Raw genomic sequence first — 18448 nt, forward strand, 5'->3', positions numbered from 1 at the left:
GTTTAGACATTTCCATGTTTACACAGACAGCGGTGTAGATATTTATATGTTTATAGAGATAGAGATGTAGTTATTTCCATGTTTAAATAGACAGCTGTGAAGGTATTTCCATGTTTACACAGATAGCGGTGTGGATATTTCCATGTTTAAAGAGATGGCTGTGTAGTTCTTTCAATGTTTATAGAGATAGCGTTGTAGATATTTCCATTTTCATACATACAGCGGTGTAGATATTTCCATGTTTATAGAGATGGCGGCCTAGATATTTCCATGTTTATACAGATAGCGGTGTAGATATTTCCATGTTTACACAAATAGCGCAGTAGACATTTCTTTGTTTACACAGATAGCGTTGTAGATATTTACATGTTTACAGAGATAGCGGTGTAGTTATTTCCCTGTTTAAACAGATAGCGGTGAAGATATTTCCATGTTTACACAGATACCGGTGTGGGTATTTCCATGTTTATACAGATAGCGTTTCAGATATTTCCATGTTTATACAGAGAGCGGTGCAGATATTTCCATGTTTATACAGATATCGGTTTAGATATTTTCATGTTTATACAAATAGCGGTGCAGATATTTCCATGTTTGTACAGATAGCGGTGTAGATATTTCCATGTTTATACAGATAGCATTGTAGATATTTTCCTGTTAATACAGATGGCGGTGTAGATATTTCCAGGTTCATACAGATGGTGGTGCAGATATTTCCATGTTCATACAGATGGCTGTGTAGATATTTCCATGTTTATAGAGATAGCGGTGTAGTTATTTCCATGTTTATAGAGACAGCGGTGTAGATATTTCCATGTATATGCAGACAGCTGTGTAGATATTTCCATGTTCATACAGATGACGGTGAAAATATTTGCACATTCATACGGATGGCGGTGTATGTATTTCCATCTTCATACAGAAGCGGTATACATATTTCCATGTTTATACAGATCGCGGTGAAGATATTTCCATGTTTATGCACATGGCGGTATAGATATTTCCATGTTTATAGAGATGGCCGTTTAGATATTTCCTTGTTCATACAGATAGCGGTGTAGATATTTCCATGTTTATAGAGAAAGCGGTGTAGATATTTCCATGTTTATACAGATAGCAGTGTTGATATTTCCATGTTCATACATATAGCGGTGTAGATATTTCCACCTTTATAGTGATGGCGGTGTTGATATTTTCATGTTCCTACAGATGGCAGTGTAGATATATCCATGTCCATAGAGATGGCGTTGTAGATATTTCCATGTTTATACAGATGGCGGTGTAGTTGTTTCCATGTTTATAGAGATGGCGGTGTAGTTATTTAAATGTTTATACAGATAGCAGCGTAGATATTTCCATCTAAATACAGATGGCTGTTTAGATATTTCCATGTTCATACAGATGGCGGTGTAGATATTTCCATGTTCATACAGATGGCGGTGTAGATATCTCCATGTTTATAGAGATAGCGGTTTAGTTATTTCCATGTTTATAGAGACTGCGGTGTAGATATTTCCATGTATATACAGATAGCTGTGTAGATATTTCCATGTTCATACAGATAGCGGTGTAGATATTTCCTTGTTCATGCAGATGGCGGTGTAGATATTTCCATGTTCATTCAGATAGCGGGGTAGATATTTCCATGTTTACAAAGAGAGCGGTGTAGACATTTCCAGGTTTACAGAGATGGCTGTCTAGATATTTCCTTGTTTATACAGATAGCGGTGTAGATATTTCCATGTTTATAGAGATAGCGGTGTAGATAATTCCATGTTTATACATATAGCAGTGTAGATATTTCCAGGTTCATACATATAGCAGTGTAGATATTTCCACCTTTATAGAGATGGCGGTGTATATATTTCCATGTTCATACAGATGGCAGAGTAGATATTTCCGTGTTTATAGAGACGGCGGTGTAGATATTTCCATGTTTATACATATGGCGGTGTAGATATTTCCATGTTTATAGAGATGGCAGTGTAGGTATTTCCATGTTTATACAGATAGCGGTGTAGATATTTCCATGTTTATAGAGATAGCTGTGTAGATATTTCCATGTTTATACAGATAGCGGTGTAGATATTTTCATCTTAATGCAGATGACGGTGTAGATATTTCCATGTCCATACAGAAGGCGGTGCAGATATTTCCATGTTCATACAGATGGCGGTGTAGATATTTCCATGTTTATAGTGATAGCGGTGTAGTTATTTCCATGTTTATAGAGACAGCGGAGTAGACATTTCCATGTATATACAGATAGCTGTGTAGATATTTCCATGTTCATACTGATAGCGGTGTAGATATTTCCTTGTTCATACAGATAGCGTTGTACATATTTCCATGTTCATACAGATACCAGTGTAGATATTTCCATGTTCATCTATGTGGCGGTGAAGATATTTCCATGTTCATACAGATGACGGTGAAGATATTTGTATGTTCATACAGATGGCGGTGTAGATATTTCTATGTTCATACAGATGGCGGAGAAGTTATTTCCATGTTCATACAGATAGCAGTGTAGATATTTCCATGTTTATACAGATAGCAGTGTAGATATTTCCATGTTTATACAGATTGCGGTGTAGATATTTCCACCTTTATAGAGATGGCGGTGTAGATATTTCCATGTCCATACAGATGGCAGAGTAGTTATTTCCGTGTTTTTAGAGATGGCGGTGTAGATATTTCCATGTTTATACATATGGAGGTGTAGATATTTCCATGTTTATAGAGATGGCGGTGTAAATATTTCCATGTTTATAGAGAAAGCGGTGTAGATATTTCCATGTTTATACAGATAGCGGTGTAGATATTTCCATGTTCATACATATATCGGTGTAGATATTTCCACCTTTATAGAGATGGCGGTGTAGATATTTCCATGTTCATACAGATGGCAGTGTAGTTATTTCCATGTTTATACATATAGTGGTGTAGATAATTCCATCTTTATACTGATGGTGGTGTGGATATTTCCATGTTTTTACAGATGGCGGTGTAGATATTTCCATGTATATACAGATGAGGGTGTATATATTCCCACGTTTATACAGATGGCGGTCTAGATATTTCCAGGTTTATAGAGAGAATGTTGTAGATACTTTCATGTTTATACAGATGGCGCTGTAGATATTTTCAAGTTCATATAGATTTCAGTGTATATATTTCCATCTTTATAGAGATTGCGGTGTAGATATTTACTTGTTTATACAGATGGTGGTGTAGATATTTCCATGTTTATGGAGATGGCGTTGTAGATATTTCCATGTTTATACACATGGCGGTGTAGATATTTCCATGTTCATACAGATGGCGGTGTACATATTTCCATGTTTATACAGATAGCTGTGTACATATTTCCATGTTTATACAGATAGCGGTGTATATATTTCCATGTTTATACACACAGCGGTGTAGATATTTCCATCTTTATACAGATGGCGTTGTTGATGTTTCCATGTTCATAGAGATGGAGGTGTAGATATTTCCTTCTTGATACACATAGTGGTGAATATATTTCCAAGTTTATAGAGAAAGCGTTGTAGATATTTCCATCTTGTTACACATAGCCGTGTAGATATTTGCAAGTTTATAGAGATAGCAGTGTAGATATTTCTATGTTTATAGAGATAGCGTTGTAGATATTTCCATGTTTATACATATAGCGGTATAGATATTTCCCTGTTTAAACAGATGGCTGTGTGGATATTTCCATGTTTATACAAATGGCGTTGTAGATATTTCCATGTTTACTCAGATGGCGATGTAGATATTTACATGTTTACACAGATAGCGGTGTAGATATTTCCATGTTTTCACAAATAGCATTGTAGATATTTACATGTTTATAGAGATATCAGTGTTGCTATTTCCATGTTTATACAGATAGCGGTGCAGATATTTCCATCTTTATACAGATAGCGGTGTAGATATTTCCATGTTCATACAGATAGCGATGTAGATATTTCCCTGCTCATACAGATATCGGTGTAGATAGTTCCTTCTTCACACAGATAGCGGTGTAGAAATTTCCATGCTCATACAGATAGCGGTGTAGATATTTCCATGTTCACACAGATAGCTGTGTATATATTAACATGTTCATGCAGATGGCGGTGTAGATATTTCCATGTTCATACAGATGGCGGTGAAGATATCTCCATGTTTATAGAGATGGCGGTGTAGATATTTTCATGTTCATACAGGTGGCAGTGAAGATATATCCATGTTTATAGACATAGCGGTGTAAGTACTTCCAAGTTTATAGAGATGGCAGTGTAGATATTTCCATTTTTATAGAGATAGCGGTGTAGATACTTAAATGTTTATGCAATTTGCACTGTGGATATCTTCATGTTCATACAGATAGCGGTGTAGATATTTCCATCTTTATAGAGATGGCAGTGTAGATATTTCCTTGTTTATACAGATAGCGGTGTAGATATTTCCATGTTTATAGAGATAGCAGTGTAGTTATTTCCATGTTTTTACAGATAGCGTGTGTAGATATTTCCATGTTCATACAGATAGCGGTGCAGATATTTCCATGTTCATACAGATGGCGGTGTAGATATATCCATGTTTATAGAGATAGCAGTGTAGTTCTTTCCATGTTTATAGAGATGGTGGTGTAGATATTTCCAAGTTTACAGAGATGGCAGTGTAGATATTTCCGTGTTTATAGAGATAGCATTGTAGATATTTCCATGTTTATACTGATACCGGTGAAGACATTTTCTTGTTTGTACAGATAGCCGTGTAGGTATTACCATGTTTATATAGATAGCGGTGTAGATATTTCCATGTTCATACAGATAGCGGTGTAGACATTTCCAGGTTTATACACATGGTGGTATAGATATTTCCACGTTTATACAGATGGCGTTGTAGATATTTCCATGTTTATACAGATAGCGGTGTAGATACTTCGATGTTCATACAGATAGAGGTGGAGATATTTCCATGTTTATACAGATGGCGTTGTGGATATTTCCATGTTCATAGAGATGGCGGTGTAGATATTTCCATGTTCATCCAGATAGCGGTGTAGGTATTTCCATGTTCATACAGACAGCGGTGAAGATATTTCCATGTTCATACAGATGGCGATGTAGATATTTCTATGTTCATACAGATGGCGGTGTAGATATTTCCATGTTCATAGAGATGGAGGTGTAGGTATTTCCATCTTGATGCACATAGCCGTGTAGATATTTCCAAGTTTATAGAGATAGTGGTGTAGATATTTCCATCTTGATACACATAGCGGTGTAGATATTTCCAAGTTTATAGAGATAGCGGTGTAGATATTTCTATGTTTATAGGGATAGAGTAGATATTTCCATGTTTATACATATAGCGGTATAGATATTTCCATGTTTAAGCAGATGGCTGTGTAGATATTTCCATGTTTATACAGACGACAGTGTAGATATTTCCATGTTCAGACAGACGGCGGCGTAGATATTTCCATGTTCGTACAGATGGTGGTGTAGGTATCTCCATGTTTATAGAGATGGCAGTGTAGATATTTCCATGTTTACAGAGATGGCAGTGTAGATATTTCCATGTTCATAGAGATGGCGGTGTAGATATTTCCATGTTCATACAGATGGCGGTGTAGATATTTCCATGTTCATACAGATGGCGGTGTAGGTATTTCCGTGTTCATACAGATTGCGGTGTAGATGTTTCCACGTTTATGCAGATGGCGGAGTAGATATTTCCATGTTCATACAGATGGTGGTGTAGGTATTTCCATGTTTGTAGAGATCTCGGAGTAGATATTTCCATGTTTATACAGATGGCGGTGTAGACATTTCCATGTTTATAGAGATAGCGGTGTAGATATTTGCATGTTTGTACAGATAGCGGTGTAGATATTTCATTTTACACAGATGGCAGTGTAGATATTTCCATCTTTATGCAAATGGTGGTGTAGATATTTCCATGTTTATGCAGATAGCGGTGTAGATATTTCCATGTTTACTCAGATAGCAGTGTAGACATTTCGATGTTTACACAGATAGCGTTGTAGATAGTTACATGTTTATAGAGATAGCGGTGTATCTATTTCCATGTTTATAGAGATACCGGTGAAGATATTTCCATGTTTATACAGATAGCGGTTTAGATATTTCCATGTTTATGGAGATAGCGGTGTAGATATTTCCATGTTTATACAGATGGCGGTGTAGAGTTTTCCATGTTTATAGAGATGGCGGTCTAGATATTTCCATGTTTATACAGATAGCTGTGTAGTTATTTCCATGTTTATATAGATGGCGGTGTAGATATTTCCATGATTATAGAGATAGTGGTGTAGATATTTCCATCTTTATACGGATGGCGGTGTAGATATTTCCATGCTTATAGAGATGGCAGTGTAGATATTTCCATGTTTATACAGATGGCGGTGTAGATAGTTCCATGTATATAGAGATAGTAGTGTAGATATTTCCATGTTGATACACATAGCGGTGTAGATATTTCCAAGTTTATACAAATAGAGGTGTAGATATTTCCATGTTTATGCAGATAGCAGTGTAGATATTTCCATGTTTATAGAGATGGCGGTCTAAATATTTCCTTGTTTATTCAGATGGCGGTGTAGATATTTCCACATTTATAGTGATAGCGGTGTACATATTTCCATGTTTATACAGATAGCGGTGTAGATATTTCTATGTTCATACAGATGTCGGTGTAGATATTTCCCTGTTCAAACAGATGGCGGTGTATATATTTCCATGTTCATACACATGGCGGTGTACATATTTCCATGTTCATACTGAAGGCTGTGTAGATATTTCCATGTTTATAGATGTGGGGGTGTAGATATTTGGTTGTTTATACAGATAACGGTGTAGGTATTTCCATGTTTGTAGAGATATCGGTGTAGATAATTCCATGTTTATACAGATAACGGTGTAGATATTTCCATGTTCATACAGATAGTGCTGTAGATTTTCCATGTTCGTGCAAATGGCGGTGTAGATATTTCCATGTTCATACAGATGCCGGTGAAGGTATTTGCATGTTTTTACAGATGGTGGTGTAGGTATTTCCAAGTTCATACAGATGGCGTTGTAGATATTTCCAAGTTCATACAGATTGTAGTTTAGATATTTCCATGATCACGCTGATGGTGGTGTAGATATTTTCATGTTCACACAAATGGCGATGTTGATATTTCCATGTTTATATAGATGGCGGTGCAGATATTTCCATGTTTTTACAGATGGCAGTGTAGATATTTCCATGTTATTCTGATTGCGGTTTAGATATTTCCATATAAATACAGAGAGCGGTGTAGATATTTGCATGTTTATACAGATGGCGGGGTAGACATATCCATCTTAACAGACATAGCCTTGTAGATATTTCCATGTTCATATAGATGACGGTTTAGATATTTCCTTGTTTATAGAGATGGTGGTGTAGATATTTCCATGTTTATAGAGTTGGCGTTGTAGATATTTTCATGTTCATACAGATGGCGGTGTAGGTGTTTTCATGTTTATAGAGATGACGGTGTAGATATTTCCATGTTTATAGAGATAGCGGTGTAGATACTTCCATGTTTATACAGATGGCGCTGAAGATATTTTCATGTTCATACAGATTGCGTTGTAGTTATTTCCATGTTCATAGAGATGGCGGTGTAGATATTTCCTTGTTTCTACAGATAGCGGTGTAGATATTTCCATGTCTATGGAGATTGCTGGGTAGATATTTCCATGTTCATACAGATAGCGGTGTAGATATTTCCATGTTGATACAGATGGCGGTATAGGTATTTCCACCTTTATACAGATGGTGGTGAAGATAATTCCAAGTTCATGCAGATGGTGGTGTAGATATTTCGATGTTTATACAGATAGCGGCGTAGATATTTCCATGTTTATAGAGATAGCAGTGTAGTTATTTCCATGTTTATACAGACAGCTGTGTAGATATTTCCATGTTCATACAGATAGCGGTGTAGGTATTTCCATCTTTATATGGATAGCGGTGTAGATATTTAAATGTATATACAGATAGCGGTGTATATATTTCCATGTTTATACAGATGGCAGTGTAGATATTTCCATGTTTATAGAGATGGCGGTGTAGATATTTCCTTCTTTATACAGATAGCGGTGTAGATATTTTCATGTTTATAGAGATAGCGGAGTAGATATTTCCATGTTTATACAGATAACGGTGTAGATATTTCCATGTTTATACAGATAGCAGTGTAGTTATTTCCATGTTTATACATATAGTGGTGTAGATAATTCCATCTTTATACTGATGGTGGTGTGGATATTTTCATGTTTTTACAGATGGCGGTGTAGATATTTCCATGTATATACACATGAGGGTGTAGATATTCCCACGTTTATACAGAAGGCGGTCTAGATATTTCCAGGTTTATAGAGATAGCGGTGCAGTAATTTCCATGTTTATAGAGATAGCGGTGTAGATATTTCCATGTTCATATCACAGTGGTGTAGGTATTTCCATGTTCGTACAGATAGCGGTGTAGATATTTCCATGTTTATACAGCTAGCGGTGTACATATTTCCATGTTTATACAGATGGCAGTGTAGAGATTTCCACGTTCATACCGATAGCACTGTAGATATTTCCATATTTATAGAGATAGCAGTGTAGTTATTTCCCATTTTTACATATAGCAGTGTAGATAATTCCATGTTGATACAGATGGCGGTGAAGATATTTCCATGTTCATTCAGATGGTGGTGTGGATATTTCCATGTTCATATAGATGGCAGTGTAAGTATTTCCATGTTTATAGAGATGGCGATGAAGATATTTCCATGTTTATAGTGATGGCGTTGAAGATACTTCCATGTTTATACAGATGGCGCTGTAGATATTTTCATGTTCATACACAAACCGGTGTAGATAGTTCCATGTTTATTTAGATGGCGGTGCAGATATTTTCTTGTTTGTGTAGATAGCGGTGTGGATATTTCCATGTTTATAGCATAGCGGTGTAGATATTTCCATTTTTATACAGATAGCGGTGTAGATATTTCCACGTTGATACAGATAGCAGTGTAGATATTTCCATGTTTATACAGATAGCGGTGTAGTTATTTCCCTTTTTTACATATAGCAGTGTAGATATTTCCATGTTGACACAGATGGCGGAGTAGAAATTCCCATGTTCATACAGATGGTGGTGTAGATATTTCCATGTTCATACAGATAGCGATGAAGATACTTCCATGTTCATACAGATGGCGGAGTGGATACTTCCATGTTCATACAGATGGCGGTGTAAGTATTTCCATGTTTATAGAGATGGCAGTGTAGATATTTCCATGTTTGTAGAGATGGCGGTGAAGATACTTCCATGTTTATACAGATGGCGCTGTAGATATTTACATGTTCATACATAAACCAGTGTAGATATTTCCATGTTTATAAAGATGGTGGTGTAGATTTTTCCTTGTTTATACAGATAGCGGTGTAGATATTTCCATGTTTATAGAGATAGCAGTGTAGATATTTCCATTTTTATACAGATAGCGGTGTAGATATTTCCATGTTCATAAAGATAGCGGTGTAGATACTTCCAGCTTTATACAGATGGCGGTATAGATATTTCCAAGTTCATATAGATGGCGGTGTAGTTATTTCCATGTTTATAGAGATGGTGGTGTAGATATTTCAGTGTTTATAGAGATGGCGTTGCAGATATTTCCATGTTTATAGAGATGGTGGTGAAGATATTTCCATGTTTACACAGATGGCGGTGTAAATATTTCCACGTTTACACAGATAGCGGTGTAAACATTTCCATGTTTAAAAAGATAGCGTTGTAGGTATTTCCATTTTTAGAGATAGCGGTGTAGATATTTCCATGTTTATGCAGAAAGCGGTGAAGACATTTCCATGTTTATACAGATAGCGGTGTAGATATTTCCATGTTTATACAGATAGAGGCGTAGATATTTCCATGTTTATACAGATAGCAGTGTAGATATTTCCATGTTTATAGAGATATCTGTGAAGATATTTCCATGTTTATACAGATAGCGGTCTAGATATTTCCATGTTTATACAGATAGCGGTGTAGATATTTCCATGTTTATGCAGATAGCGAATAAGTTATTTCCATGTTTATACAGATACCGGTGTAGGTATTTCCATCTTTATACAGATGTCAGTTTAGATATTTCCATGTTTATACAGATGGCAGTATAGATATTTCCATGTTTATACAGATGACGGTGTAGATATTTCCATGTTTATAGAGATAGCGGTTTAGTTATTTCCATGTTTATAGAGACTGCGGTGTAGATATTTCCATGTATATACAGATAGCTGTGTAGATATTTCCATGTTCATACAGATAGCGGTGTAGATATTTCCTTGTTCATGCAGATGGCGGTGTAGATATTTCCATGTTCATTCAGATAGCAGGGTAGATATTTCCATGTTTACACAGAGACCGGTGTAGATATTTCCAGGTTTACAGAGATGGCTGTCTAGATATTTCCTTGTTTATACAGATAGCGGTGTAGATATTTCCATGTTTATAGAGATAGCGGTGTAGATAATTCCATGTTTATACATATAGCAGTGTAGATATTTCCAGGTTCATACATATAGCGGTGTAGATATTTCCACCTTTATAGAGATGGAGGTGTATATATTTCCATGTTCATACAGATGGCAGAGTAGATATTTCCGTGTTTATAGAGACGGCGGTGTAGATATTTCCATGTTTATACATATGGCGGTGTAGATATTTCCATGTTTATAGAGATGGCAGTGTAGGTATTTCCATGTTTATGCAGATAGCGGTGTAGATATTTCCATGTTTATAGAGATAGCTGTGTAGATATTTCCATGTTTATACAGATAGCGGTGTAGATATTTTCATCTTAATGCAGATGACGGTGTAGATATTTCCATGTTCATACAGAAGGCGGTGCAGATATTTCCATGTTCATACAGATGGCGGTGTAGATATTTCCATGTTTATAGAGATAGCGGTGTAGTTATTTCCATGTTTATAGAGACAGCGGAGTAGACATTTCCATGTATATACAGATAGCTGTGTAGATATTTCCATGTTCATACTGATAGCGGTGTAGATATTTCCTTGTTCATACAGATAGCGTTGTACATATTTCCATGTTCATACAGATATCAGTGTAGATATTTCCATGTTCATCTACGTGGCGGTGAAGATATTTCAATGTTCATACAGATGACGGTGAAGATATTTGTATGTTCGTACAGATGGCGGTGTAGATATTTCCATGTTCATACAGATGGCGGAGAAGTTATTTCCATGTTTATACAGATAGCAGTGTAGATATTTCCATGTTTATACAGATAGCAGTGTAGATATTTCCATGTTCATACAGATTGCGGTGTAGATATTTCCACCTTTATAGAGATGGCGGTGTAGATATTTCCATGTCCATACAGATGGCAGAGTAGTTATTTCCGTGTTTTTAGAGATGGCGGTGTAGATATTTCCATGTTTATACATATGGAGGTGTAGATATTTCCATGTTTATAGAGATGGCGGTGTAAATATTTCCACGTTTATAGAGAAAGCGGTGTAGATATTTCCATGTTTATACAGATAGCGGTGTAGATATTTCCATGTTCATACATATATCGGTGTAGATATTTCCACCTTTATAGAGATGGCGGTGTTGATATTTCCATGTTCATACAGATGGCAGTGTAGATATATCCATGTTCATAGAGATGGCGTTGTAGATATTTCCATGTTTATACAGATGGCGGTGTAGATATTTCCATGTTTATAGAGATGGCGGTGTAGTTATTTAAATGTTTATACAGATAGCAGTATAGATATTTCTATCTAAATACAGATGGCTGTGTAGATATTTCCATGTTCATACAGATGGCGGTGTAGATATTTCCGTGTTCATGCAGATAGCGGTGTAGATATTTCCATGTTCATTCAGACTGCAGTGTAGATATTTCCATGTTCTTACAGATGGCGGTGTAGATATTTCCATGTTCATACACATATCGGTGTAGATATTTCCATGTTCATCCAGATGGCCTTGTAGATATTTCCATGTTCATACAGATGACGGTGAAAATATTTGCACATTCATACAGATGGCAGTGTAGATATTTCCATGTTCATACAGATGGCGGTGTAGATATTTCCATGTTCATAGAGATGGCGGTGTAGATATTTCCAAGTTCATACGGATGGTGGTGTATGTATTTCCATCTTCATACAGAAGCGGTATACATATTTCCATGTTTATAGAGATCGCGGTGAAGATATTTCCATGATTATGCACATGGCGGTATAGATATTTCCATGTTTATGGAGATGGCCGTTTAGATATTTCCTTCTTCATACAGATAGCGGTGTAGATATTTCCATGTTTATAGAGAAAGCGGTGTAGATATTTCCATGTTTATACAGATAGCAATGTAGATATTTCCATGTTCATACATATAGCGGTGTAGATATTTCCACCTTTATAGAGATGGCGGTGTTGATATTTCCATGTTCATACAGATGGCAGTGTAGATATATCCATGTTCATAGAGATGGCGTTGTAGATATTTCCATGTATATACAGATGGCGGTGTAGATATCTCCATGTTTATAGAGATGGCGGTGTAGTTATTTAAATGTTTATACAGATAGCGGTGTAGATATTTCCATCTAAATACAGATGGCTGTGTAGATATTTCCATGTTCATACAGATCGCGGTGTAGATATTTCCGTGTTCATGCAGATAGCGGTGTAGATATTTCCATGTTCATACAGACGGCAGTGTAGATATTTCCATGTTCATACAGATGGCGGTGTAGATATTTCCATGTTCCTACACTTATCGGTGTAGATATTTCCATGTTCATCCAGATGGCCGTGTAGATATTTCCATGTTCATAGAGATGACGGTGAAAATATTTGCACATTCATACGGATGGCAGTGTATGTATTTCCATCTTCATACAGAAGCGGTATACATATTTCCATGTTTATAGAGATCCCGGTGAAGATATTTCCATCTTTATGCACATGGTGGTATAGATATTTCCATGTTTATAGAGATGGCCCTTTAGATATTTCCTTGTTCATACAGATAGCGGTGTAGATATTTCCATGTTTATAGAGAAAGCGGTGTAGATATTTCCATGTTTATACAGATAGCAGTGTTGATATTTCCATGTTCATACATATAGCGGTGTAGATATTTCCACCTTTATAGTGATGGCGGTGTTGATATTTCCATGTTCCTACAGATGGCAGTGTAGATATATCCATGTTCGTAGAGATGGGGTTGTAGATATTTCCATGTTTATACAGATGGCAGTTTAGATGTTTCCATGTTTATAGAGATGGCGGTGTAGTTATTTAAACGTTTATGTAGATAGCGGTGTAGATATTTCCATCTAAATACAGATGGCTGTGTAGATATTTCCATGTTCATACAGACGGCGGTGTAGATATTTCCATGTTCATACAGATGGCGGTGTAGATATCTCCATGTTTATAGAGATAGCGGTTTAGTTATTTCCATGTTTATAGAGACTGCGGTGTAGATATTTCCATGTATATACAGATAGCTGTGTAGATATTTCCATGTTCATACAGATAGCGGTGTAGATATTTCCTTGTTCATGCAGATAGCGGTGTAGATATTTCCATGTTCATTCAGATAGCGGGGTAGATATTTCCATGTTTACACAGAGAGCGGTGTAGATATTTCCAGGTTTACAGAGATGGCTGTCTAGATATTTCCTTGTTTATACAGATAGCGGTGTAGATATTTCCATGTTTATAGAGATAGCGGTGTAGATAATTCCATGTTTATACATATAGCAGTGTAGATATTTCCATGTTCATACATATAGCGGTGTAGATATTTCCACCTTTATAGAGATGGCGGTGTATATATTTCCATGTTCATACAGATGGCAGAGTAGATATTTCCGTGTTTATAGAGACGGTGGTGTAGATAATTCCATGTTTATACATATGGTGGTGTAGATATTTCCATGTTTATAGAGATGGCAGTGTAGGTATTTCCATGTTTATACAGATAGCGGTGTAGATATTTCCATGTTTATAGAGATAGCTGTGTAGATATTTCCATGTTTATACAGATAGCGGTGTAGATATTTTCATCTTAATGCAGATGACGATGTAGATATTTCCATGTTCATACAGAAGGCGGTGCAGATATTTCCATGTTCATACAGATGGCGGTGTAGATATTTCCATGTTTATAGAGATAGCGGTGTAGTTATTTCCATGTTTATAGATACAGCGGTGTAGCTATTTCCATGTATATGCAGATAGCTGTGTAGATATTTCCATGTTCATACAGATAGCCGTGCAGATAATTCCATGTTCATGCAGATAGCGGTGTAGATATTTCCATGTTCATACAGACGGCACTGTAGATATTCCCATGTTTATTCAGATGGCATTGTAGATATTTCCATCTTTATACAGATAGCGATGTAGATATTTTCATGTTTATACAGATCGCGGTGTAGATATTTCCATCTTTATAGATATAGCTTTGTAGATATTTCCATGTTCATACAGATGCCAGTTTAGATATTTCCATGTTTATAGAGATGGCGGTGTAGATATTTCCATGTTTATAGAGATAGCAGTGCAGATATTCCCATGTTGATATAGATAGCGGTGTAGATAATTCCCTGTTCATTCAGATAGCGGTGTAGATATTTCCATCTTTATACAGATGGCGATGTACACATTTAAATGTTCATACAGTTGGCGGTGTAGTTATTTCCATGTTTATAGAGATGGCGGAGTAGATATTTCCCCGTTTATACAGATGGCGGTGTAGATATATCCATGTATATAAAGATGGTGGTGTAGATATTTGCATCTTTATACAGATAGCGTTGTAGATATTTAGGTGTTTACACAGATAGCAGTGTAGACATTTCCACGTTTACACAGATAGCGTTGCAGATATTTCCATGTTTATAGAGATAGCGGTGTAGATATTTCCATATTTGTAGAGATAGTGGTGAAGCTATTTCCATGTTTCTAGAGGTAGCGGTGTAGATATTTCCATGTTTATACATATAGTGGTGTAGATATTTCCATGTTTATAGAGATGGCTGTGTAGATATTTCCATGTTTATACAGACGGCGGTGTAGATATTTCCACGTTTATACAGATGGCGGTGTAGATACTTCCATGTTCATAGAGATGGTGGTGTGGATATTTCCATGTTTATACATATGGCGGTGTAGATATTTCCACGTTCATATAGATTGCGGTGAAGATATTTCCATCTTCATAGAGATAGCGGTGTAGCTATTTCCATGTTCAAACAGATGGCAGTGTAGATATTTCCACTTTCATAGAGATGGCGGTGAAGATATTTCCACGTTCATACAGATGGCGGCGAAGATATTTCCAGGTTCATACAGATGGCGGTGTACTTATTTCCACGTTCATACAGATGGCGGTGTAGATAATTCCATGTTCATACAGATGGCGGTGTAGATATTTCCACATTCATACAGATGGCAGTGTAGATATTTCCATGGTTATAGAGATGGCGGTGTAGATATTTCCACGTTCATACAGATAGCGGTGTAGATATTTCCATGTTCATACAGATGGCAGTGTAGATATTTCCACGGTCATACAGATGGCAGTGTAGATATTTTCATGTTTATAGAGATGGCGGAGTAGATATTTCCATGTTTATACGGATGGCGCTGCTGATATTTCCATGTTTATACACATTGCGGTAAAGATATTTCCTTGTTTATACTCATAGCGGTGTAAATATTTCAATCTTTACAGAGATAGCGGTGTAGATACCTCCATGTTTATAGAGATAGCATTGTAGATATTTCTATGTTGGTACAGATAGCGGTGTAGACATTTCCATGTTTATACACATAGCGGTGTAGATATTTCCATGTTTATAGAGATAGCGGTGTAGATATTTTCCTGTTTTATAGATAGCAGTGTAGATATTTCCATATTTATAGAGATAGTGGTGTAGATATTTCCATGTTCCTACAGATAGCTGTGTAGATATTTCCATGTTCATACAGATGGCTGTGTGGATATTTCCATGTTCATACAGATGGCGGTGTAGACATTTGCATGTTTATACAGATGGTGGTGTAGATATTTCCATGTTCCTACAGATGACGGTGTAGATATTTCCATGTTCATACAGATGGCGGTGAAGATATTTCCATGTTCATAGAGATGGCCGTGTAGGTATTTCCTCGTTTATACAGATGGCAGTGAAGATATTTGAAAGTTCGTACAGATGGTGGTGTAGGTATTTCCCTCTTTATACAGATAGCGGTGTAGATATTTCCATCTTTATAGAGATAGGGGTGTATATATTTCCATGTTCATACAGATAGCGGTGTAGATTTTCCATGTCCATACAGATGGCAGTGAAGATATTTGCGTGTTCATACGAATGGCGGTGTAGATACTTCCATGTTCATACAGATGGCGGAGTAGATACTTCCATGTTCATACAGATGGCAGTGTAGATATTCCCATGTTTATTCAGATGACGGTGTAGATATTTCCATCTTTATACAGATAGCGGTGTAGATATTTCCATGTTTATACAGATGGCGGTGTAGATATATCCAACTTTATAGATATAGCATTGTAGATATTTCCGAGTTCATACAGATACCAGTTTAGATATTTCCATGTTTATAGAGATGCTGGTGTAGATATTTCCATGTTTATAGAGATAGCGGTGTAGATATTTCCCTGTTTTACAGATAGCGGTGAAGATATTTCCATATTTATAGAGATAGTGGTGTAGATATTTCCATGTTCCTACAGATAGCGGTGTAGATATTTCCATGTTCATACAGATGACGGTGTAGATATTTCCATGTTCATACAGATGGCAGTGTAGATATTTCCATGTACATACAGTTAGCGGTATATATATTTCCATGTTTATACAGATGGTGGTGTAGATATTTCCATGTTTATGCAGATGGCGGTATAGATATTTCCATGTTTATACAGATGGTGGTGTAGATATATCCATGTTCATACAAATGGCGGTGTAGGTATTTCCATGTTTATAGAGATGGCGGCCTAGATATTTCCATGTTTATACAGATAGCGGTGTAGATATTTCCATGTTTACACAAATAGCGCAGTAGACATTTCTTTGTTTACACAGATAGCGTTGTAGATATTTACATGTTTATAGAGATAGCGGTGTAGTTATTTCCATGTTTAAACAGATAGCGGTGAAGATATTTCCATGTTTACACAGATACCGGTGTGGATATTTCCATGTTTATACAGATAGCGTTTCAGATATTTCCATGTTTATACAGATAGCGGTGCAGATATTTCCATGTTTATACAGATATCGGTTTAGATATTTTCATGTTTATACAAATAGCGGTGCAGATATTTCCATGTTTGTACAGATAGCGGTGTAGATATTTCCATGTTTATACAGATAGCGTTGTAGATATTTTCCTGTTAATACAGATGGCGGTGTAGATATTTCCATGTTCATACAGATGGTGGTGCAGATATTTCCATGTTCATACAGATGGCGGTGTAGATATTTCCATGTTTATAGAGATAGCGGTGTTGTTATTTCCATGTTTATAGATACAGCGGTGTAGATATTTCCATGTATATGCAGATAGCTGTGTAGATATTTCCATGTTCATACAGATAGCCGTGCAGATAATTCCATGTTCATGCAGATAGCGGTGTAGATATTTCCATGTTCATACAGACGGCAGTGTAGATATTTCCATGTTCATACAGATGGCGGTGTAGATATTTCCATGTTCATACACATATCGGTGTAGATATTTCCATGTTCATCCAGATGGCCGTGTAGATATTTCCATGTTCATACAGACCACGGTGAAAATATTTGCACATTCATACAGATGGCAGTGTAGATATTTCCATGTTCATACAGATGGCGGTGTAGATATTTCCATGTTCATAGAGATGGCGGTGTAGATATTTCCATGTTCATACGGATGGCGGTGTGTGTATTTCCATCTTCATACAGAAGTGGTATACATATTTCCATGTTTATAGAGATCACAGTGAAGATATTTCCATGTTTATGCACATGGCGGTGTAGATATTTCCATGTTTATAGAGATGGCCGTTTAGATATTTGCTTGTTCATACAGATAGCGGTGTAGATATTTCCATGTTTATAGAGAAAGTGGTGTAGATATTTCCATGTTTATACAGATAGCAGTGTAGATATTTCCATGTTCATACAGATGACGGTGTAGATATTTCCATGTATATAGAGATGGCAGTGTAGATATTTCCATGTTTATACAGATAACGATGTAGGTATTTCCATGTTTAAACAGATTGCGGTTTAGACATTTCCATGTTTACACAGACAGCGGTG

This window comes from Gorilla gorilla, chromosome 17, assembly GCF_029281585.2.
Source record: "Gorilla gorilla gorilla isolate KB3781 chromosome 17, NHGRI_mGorGor1-v2.1_pri, whole genome shotgun sequence".
NCBI classification, from domain to species: domain Eukaryota; kingdom Metazoa; phylum Chordata; class Mammalia; order Primates; family Hominidae; genus Gorilla; species Gorilla gorilla.